The sequence below is a fragment of the Eleginops maclovinus genome, chromosome 7, assembly GCF_036324505.1.
Source record: "Eleginops maclovinus isolate JMC-PN-2008 ecotype Puerto Natales chromosome 7, JC_Emac_rtc_rv5, whole genome shotgun sequence".
Taxonomy (NCBI): domain Eukaryota; kingdom Metazoa; phylum Chordata; class Actinopteri; order Perciformes; family Eleginopidae; genus Eleginops; species Eleginops maclovinus.
In genome coordinates this window covers 22683578-22692447 of record NC_086355.1, presented here as the reverse complement: position 1 = coordinate 22692447, position 8870 = coordinate 22683578, and the positions used below count along the sequence as shown (strand labels likewise).

The 8870-nt window shown below is 38.4% G+C and overlaps 1 long non-coding RNA gene across 1 annotated transcript; it reads right to left on the bottom strand.

The window, feature by feature from the left end:
* Positions 1 to 359: 359 nt before the first annotated feature.
* Positions 360 to 4945, bottom strand: LOC134867619 (uncharacterized). The gene is made up of 4 exons (XR_010166153.1): positions 4741 to 4945; positions 4195 to 4566; positions 3769 to 4062; positions 360 to 2086 (listed from the first exon to the last, which is right to left on the bottom strand). It is a non-coding gene; the product is annotated as an uncharacterized LOC134867619 (long non-coding RNA).
* Positions 4946 to 8870: the final 3925 nt, after the last annotated feature.

The following is an 8870-nucleotide window of genomic DNA, read 5'->3' as shown; positions in this document are numbered from 1 at the left end:
TCAACTGTCCTGATATCAGTGGAAAGCTCGTTCCATTATTTTGTATAGCATAAAGGTGAGGTTCATGGTTCGTTTGACCATGAATTGGATGTAGGACGGACCAGATCCCTTTACAGCTGTGTAAATGTCAGTACCAGTGTCTTTAAACAGATTCTGGCAGCCACCTGGCAGAACTTGGGGAGGTTGAAGGCCAGTCAGCATGATGCCTTCTGAATTAGCTCCAGGGATCAGATGGCATATGCAGGTAGACCCGCCAGGAGTGAGTTGCAGTAGTAAAGGCATGAGAAATAGGTTGAAATAATTTTTACAAAAAAATATTGGACAGATGTATAGAAGAACTGATTTAGACTAAGTCACTGTTTCGATTTGATTTGATTTATTTTTAACGTGTAAAACAATAATACAAAAAAAGTATTAAAATAATGAAATGAAACAAGAAAATTATGATAATGTTCAAACTTAAGCCGTATCAAATTGAAAAACAAAAAATATTATTTACAAATGATATAAATTGATCTACCTGATTACACATCCGAAAAGGGGTGGGAAGAAGATTAAACTTGTTTAATCCCATCCCTTCTTCCAAAAACCAAATTATTTACGCTTGTTTTATTCTTTAACAAAATGTTCATCTAAATGTATGTCTACATAAATTATACATTTCCAATTATAAATAGATGATATCATTATTACTACAATATATATAGCCTACAGCCGCGGAAAAAATTAAGAGACCACTCCAATCTGTTCTTAAATCTTTATCTCTACATGTATGGCAGCCATTACAGTGTGTGTTGAACAGTAATGTCGGTAAACGCGCTACTAAGTAACTCGTTACCGATTTAGTAACGAGTAATCTAACGCGTTACTATTTCCAAACCAGTAATCAGATTAAAGTTACTTATCCAAGTCACTGTGAGTTACTATTTTTGTCATTTTCCTTAGTAAAAAGATTTATTTTTGCTTTCTTCTTGCGTCTCGGGGAGTGACGTCTATGCAACAATTAAGTCACGTTTTCAGCACGAGGACACCTCACGTGTAATACCACGCAGCGACACAAACGTAAACAACAATGGAGGGAGGAGAGATGCGGGTTTTCTAGCTGGAAATACAGGCACTATTTTGAGTTTGTGTCAGCTAAAGATGACAACATTAAGGTTAGTAATAAAGTAACTTGTAATCTAACTTAGTTATTGTTAAAATCAAGTAATCACTAAAGTAACTAAGTTACTTTTTAAAGGAATGAACAGTAAACAAATTACTTTTTCGAAGAAACTGTGGCAAAGTTGCCAGTAGTTTATAGAATAAAATTTAAAAATAATTTAACTCAAAGAACATATAAATAATAAAACAAGAGAAAGTGATAATGCTGAAGTGGTCTCCTGTTTTTTTCGGCGGCTGTATATATAGATATTATTCTTTTACTATATTTTTACATCCACCATCCAAAATAACTTTGTTATTAAATAACAAACAAAACAAAACATAAAAAGAACAAATAACAAATACATAAAAGAGGTAAATGGTCATTAAGAAAAGTTAAGATAACAACTTCAAGCTGACACTTATCCAAAGTGGCTTGCATTTACTTTAATATGGTAGACATGCCCACGGGAGCAATCTGGGGTTCAGTAACTTCCCCAAGGACACTTCTCCTTTTCCTTTTTAAACAGCATTTAGGAGAAATTCACAATCACACTTATATCTTGATAATGTTGTGAAAACAAATATATGCTATATTGAGCTATTATTATTAAGCTGGTTTATACCAAGTTCACAGTGTGATTCATGATTTATGGAATTCAGAAACATTTCATTAGATGGGAAATAGGTAAAAGATGTTGTGAAATGTAAAAAGTGCTGCAGACGTTTTTCACCCAACACATCCTTTCATTTCTACAAGAAAGAAAAGACAGAACATTCATAATGATGTCATTTCTCTCATGTTTGATATCTGATAAATGAAATGCCCTGGAATTAAAAAGAAAAGTCACATTTGAGGAGCTTCATAAAATTCAGATCCAGAGGAGAACAGCAGCCATCATTAGCACTGCAGTCAAGGCAGGGGGGCCCCTCTCTGCTCCACCTGCAGAGATGGGGAAAAAAAGGTTTCAAAAAGAATATAGTTCTCTTTTAGTACCCAGACTTTAAATGAATAAGAATGTGTCAACAAGCAATAGTCTAAATTCATTGAATTCATGAATACAGTCTACATACTTATTTATGTATTATTACAATACATGGTATTTCAATTTACCCCACAGTGCAGTATGTAAAAATCTGGTTTAATTTGACTTCATTCTATTTTATGTATATATAGTTGATTTGTTCTGCATTTTACACTTTACCGTTCTTTTGCACTGGTTTATTTGTATTATTTCTTCCAATGTTTTAACTTTTGTCTTAAATATATTACGATGCATTGTTGGAGGAGCCTTAATATTTGCATTGCCAAAATAACACTGTAGCTGTTGTGCATATGACAATGTTTAAAGTATTAAAAATCATAACACTTCCTGTAGAATGAATATCTCTATACGTACAAAACAGACCTTTTTCACAGGAGACAGTTTGACTTGTCATAGTAGGTTAAGAAAAAAACAGGTGTTTCTCTCTCCTACTGAGACATGATAACATGTCTTCTGTGAAAAAGGCCTGTGGCTATTACACAGTTAGTCCAGCAGGCGTCAGTAGCGCCACATGATAAGGCATCTAGTTCTGTGATTTAGGTCTGAATGAGGCCCAATACAAACATATCCCTCTACCCTCACATTTCATGATATAGTAAACTCCTTCTGTATCCTGAACTTGTTAACATCAGTCTGACAATGTAAAATGTCTCTCCTCTTTTGCACAGTTCACTTTAAGTTGTTGCAGGAAACTTTTGTACACGACGTGCTTTATGAGGGACACAAACAGTGTTGCAAACAGTCAGGTAGGGCAGCTGGTTAAGTCAGGACCAATGCAAACTTCCCGTTGGAGGGTTTAGTAACATCCTGTTGGAGGGTTTAGTAACATCCTGTTGGAGGGTTTAGTAAATAAGTTAGCATCACAAGTGCTCTCTTGGATTTCATTAGATTACGGATAAAGCAGAATATACGATTGTGGCAAAATCACATATTGTTTTGCAGGATAATCTCCACACTATCACCGAATTTGTCATTTCTGAAATGAAAATGCTTATTGCCAGAAATGTCGTAAGTCAAAAGGTGAACATCTCTCGTTAGTGTTGACCACAGATCTTGTTTCAGGCATCTTAACAAAAACACATTCAAAATACCATTGACATCGAGATAAGGGAACCTGAAGTAGTAAAATGCTAACTAATCTGCGGTTCCTGCACCACTGTATTGAGCCCAATGTTAAAATTCCCAACCATATAGCAGAAATAAACAAGTGTACATGCAAGTTAAAAAAAATGCAACTGTACAGGTGGTTATAAATCTCTCATTTTAAATTATATTAAGCGTGAATTTAAGTCATGAATAAGGGTGTGTCTATTTTGAGTGACAGGGGGATGCAGTGACCCTAATGGGTAGGTATTTGCTACTGAGCTCCACCCACGATCTACCTCTCTGAACATTTTAAGAATAGCTAGCTGTTAGGTGGAGTCATCACTACCAATATGGCCACCACATACATTGAACTACTGAACGGCTCTTGTAGAATATTTTTGAGACGTCAACAATTTATGCAGTTCACAGTTTTAAATTAGGAAATTATCGGTTAAAGGATGCCTCACAACAATCAATTCTGCTATTGACCTACTGTGGTTTAAAGTGTAGTTGTGGCTCTGAGTCGCATTGAGGGTAGGGTTGTGGATGAGGCACGTTGCAGATAGATATGGACCTCCATGAATCTGTATGGTGCTTCTGAGACGGTAGAGATGATCTTTAGGGTCCTGCTCTGCTGTAGTTTGGACGTCACTCGAGGCTAAAAAGTGTTGGGATTTGTTGAGCTGCTGAAGTCTCCAGCTTACCGACGACTCAGGGAATCCTTTTTGTGCAGTGCAGACTGCAGTCACCTTATCATATACAGCCAGGCTGATATCCTCGTATGGAGCTGTGAGAAAGTGAAGTTACTGACAAAATCCGTTTTGTCCGCAACATTGCTTCTCCTTTCTTAACTGAGAAAATGCTATGTTTTCATCTATCAGATTAATCCTGTAAAGAAAAGAGAAATGTCCTTCCTTACCTGCAACATGTAAAGTCATTTGGCAGATTTGATTGTTTTCACCTTCGCTCATAGTCCCTCGGCTTTCAAAAACTTGTGCATAAACATGGAAAACCTTTTGGTCATCTTCGAGTGTTGTGTTTGTAAGTTTGACTGAGACATTTCCTCTTATCATGTCCTGATGGAAAACTTTGATCCTGTCTCGATATAGTGTGTCCACATGTTTTGGCATCTCTTTTCCTTTATTAAAAGAGTATAAAACAGCCTTTCTGTTATCTTGCCAGTAAAATCGTAGATTACTTAAATTAGTAATAGTGTTGTTCATCAAACACGGAAGTATTGTTGATTTCCCGACAGTAGTGTTGACCCGAGTAATCCCTGTTGCATCAGACACTGAAATAACAGAGGACAGTAAGATATTTTCTGTCTATCCTCACACAATGCTATTCCCAAACTAAACAAATGCTATGGATAATGAAATATTCCATTGTGTTCATGTCATGTACACACACACACACACACACACACACACACACACACACACACACACACACACGGCAGACTTACCTAACAGGAGAAAGTTGATCACTGATAGAATTATCATTTTTACTTGTCAAACACCACAGAAGAAAACTAGTAGACTGTTCGCTGCTAACACACACACAAGTTTGATGATCATAGGCCGTCCCTCTATCAGACCTCTGTTTCCTTTCTGTGGACAATTAACCACCCTTGTCTTCCCCTTGTTGCGTGTGCTGACTAACCATTTATATTTATAGAAACTGTCGCTTGAATACTACCAATTATTTTTAAAGTCGCACATGGGGACATTTTTTTTCTTTTTAGTACGATAGAGTGTGGTCAGTGTATACATTTAATACAAAATAAGATGATCAAGTGGTGGGAAGTAACAGACAAACCACGTCATCCTGAAGTCAACTGAGGACACACTTCCCTAAAATGCACATGTACATCGGTTTATACTTCTGCAAATACACTAAGGCCTCAATCCTTATTCTACTAAACTTGAGTTCTGTCTTTCCCAAAAACTTGGTGGCTCTTTCGAAGGGAACTCTTAACCAGTTCAGAACACAAATTACTTTAAAAACAATGTTTTGTTAGTATTGGAGACCATATGTCCAAGAAATATGACATATCTTTTGGTGTTGTACAAGGAAGCTGTCTTGGTCCCCTCCTATTTTCATTATTTGCTACCACTTACTTGGTAATATCATCAGGGAGCAGAACGTTGATTTTCATCTCGCTGCTGATACACCAACACACTAAGCTCTGTGACCACCTGCCTAAAGGGAAGAAACATTCTACCTTCACAAGATGAAGGTGACTTATTTTCAAACGCTGCACATACATCACTTCAGTTACATTTATGCTACAGCAACAGGGGGATGCAGTATTCTGTAGCTCCCATGACCTTCTCTACATCAGTATTCATTGTTGTCGTTTTGTCTATATTTGTCAAACAGGTATGGCACGTGACAGAGAAAATAATGCATCTATCACAAAGGGGCAAGAAAATGTGACTTCTGAAAAAAAAAATGGAGTCTTGTGGCTTAACTTGCCCCATCTAAGGAGTACATTGATCCGTGCCAAGGGATACATAGAGCTTGGAGTAAAATGACAAATTTACTTTTTCAAGTTTCAAGTTAAAAAAAGACATCATCCTTTCTCTGCCACTACCTGCTTTGGTGTCTGCACCGTAGTGACACTTGTTTCATCAACAATATAAATTAATTAATGGGAGTGAAACAAACATGTAAGAGCCAGATTAGAATCAGAATGAACTAAACCGCTCTAAATATATATATCCTTGTAAATGTAGCTTATAGGTACACACATGTACCAGTCTGTAGTCCAGACTGTCAAAGACCTGCCAGGCCTACTGCAGGAAAGATGGTGGTGTGACTTCATATTATTGAACCACTGTAGACCTTAAACAATATAATTCATTATATGAAGATACTGTATTTAGGTTGTTAGCAGAGCAGCCCGTTACAGCGGCTACTCGTTGTGAAACTCAACTGTGGGGTGCACCGAACGTGGAGGACAAAGAAAAAGACGAGAGCCTCTCTGCTGCTTCTCATGGCACTCACTCTGCTACTCAGCGCAGCTGCGTGCAGGAAGGCCCTTTATTAACCACGCCCACCACACAGGTGGCTTGTCCGTGTGAATCACAAAGAAAATCACACATTTAGTATTAAGCACCATTCAACACCCCCTCTTGCTCTCACATTATTACAAACAAATCAAAACATTACCTTTACAACCAGTCAGAAAAACATCACATATTACATCTCCAGATTTTTTTTTTCAGTTATCCCCAAACATAAATCTGGCAAATTTAGCCAACTTAAATTTTGTTGCAGGCTTGGTCATCAGATCTGCAACCATCTGGTCAGTTGGACAATATTCCAATAATACTTTACCATCAGTCACAGTGGACCGTATGAAGTGGTACTTAATGTCCACATGTTTACATCGCTGCCTACTGACTGGGTTCTTAGCTAAAGCTATTGTGCCTTGGTTGTCCTCATACACTGTGGGTAATACATATACATGTCCATCAATACCATCTAAAAGTTCTGTGAGGTACAGACACTCTTGGATGGTTACAGCCAGAGCAATATACTCCGCCTCACACGTGGACAATGCTACAGTGGGCTGTTTTTTCGTCTTCCATGACACCAAAGTGGCACCCTTAGTCAGGCTTACACAATACCCACTCGTACTTCGTCGATCATTTACATCACCAGCCCAGTTTGCATCACAGTACGCATGTATACCCAGGTTTTCATCACACTTTCTATAACACAACTTCTTATCACTTGTGCCTTTTAGATACCTCAGCACGTGTTTAACTGTACCGAAATGCTGATCAGTAGGTTCATTACAGTACTGTGACAGTTTGCTCACAATAAAACTCAAATCAGGTCTTGTGCAAAAAGTCAAATAAATCAGACTACCTGCTGCTTCTCTGTATCTTGAAACGTCACCCATCAATGCAGCATCTGTGTAGTTCAGTTTTTGCTCACAAGGTGTTGATCTAGGTTTGCAATCATGCATGTTAAACCTTTCAAGGATTTTCCCAACATATTTTTCTTGAGACATTGTTACACAGTTGTTGCCCTGTGCAAAATCAATACCAAGAAAATGTGTTAGTTTGTCTAAATCTTTCATTTTAAACCTTGCTGTAAGCATGTCCTTTGTAACCTTCATAGCATTTTCATCACTTGCAGCAATTATTAAATCATCGACCCAAATTACCATGATCACCTTCTCATGTTCTCTTGTGTGTAAACACAGTGATCAGCTTGGTTTTGTAGAAACTTGTTTTGTGTCAGATACTCGTGTAACAACTTATTCCAATTCCTGCCTGATTGTTTCAGCCCATATAATGACCTCTCTAGCTTGCACACCAACTCTCTGTCTGTGTGAGATTTCACTTTGTACCCTTCTGGCTGTTCCATGTAAATCTCACAGTCTATGGGTGCATTTAAATAGGCAGTCTTCACATCCATTTGGTGTAAGATCAAATTTTCTTGTGCTGCCTTCTGCATCAAAACTCTTACACTAGTCATGTTAGCTGTAGGGGAAAATGTCTCCCCACAATCCACACCCATCTTTTGACTGTACCCCTTAGCAACATATCGGGCCTTGTATTTTTCAGATCCATCAACATTGGTTTTAATAGCATACACCCATCTACCCCCCACTGCTTTCTTACCCTCAGGCAAGTTGGTCAGGGTAAATGTGCTGTTCTCCCTAAGTGAATGCATTTCCTCATCCATTGCTTTGACCCACTCTTTTGATTTATCTGAGGTTACATCTTCTGTAAATGACACAGGTATGTTACACATCACACGATAACAATAATCAATGTTACTCTGGACTTGATCAGTCTCCTCCTCAGACACATATTTAGAAACACCGCTATCTGTGTATCTGTCTGGTCTCCTCCTCTCTCTGGAAGGGTAACGGCTGCACTCAGGCTCACACTTGACCTCAACTGTCTGTGGTTGGTGGTGGCTGACTTCAGGTCTCTGTTCCACTTTAACATGATGATCTGGACTTCTGGACCTGTGCTGGATGAAGTCATCATTCTCAGGTGCAACATCAGTCTGTGTCTGTTGTTCTACACCTGATTTAGCCACAAACTTTACCAGTCTGTGCTTCTGCACTTTCTTATGGACAGGAAAGTAAACAATGTATGCAGGACTGTTTTTATCGTACCCGATAAAAACACACTTTTCACACCTTGGATCAAGTTTTCTCTTGTCTTGTTTATAAGCAAAACATTCGGTTCCAAACCTTTGCATTCTAGACAAGTTGGGCCGTCTTCCTGTCAACGTCTGGATTGGTGTCTGCCCTGTGCGTTTGTTAAAACACCTGTTCCGAACCACAGCCGCAGTCTGGACTGCATAGGTCCACAGTTGTTTTGGCAAACCACTTTCAATTAGCATGCACCTTGCCATGTCAAAAAGTGTGCGCCAATTGCGCTCAGCAGTCCCATTTTGGTGAGGAGAGTAAGGTGCTGATGTTTGATGTCTGATTGCATTTTTAATGAGTAAGGTCTGGTATGCTTTCCCTGTGAATTCAGTACCATTACCAGATCTGAAGCATTTCACTTTGCCATATGGGGCAGTATCAGCTAGAAACTTCTCTGTAGCTTGTACTGTGTC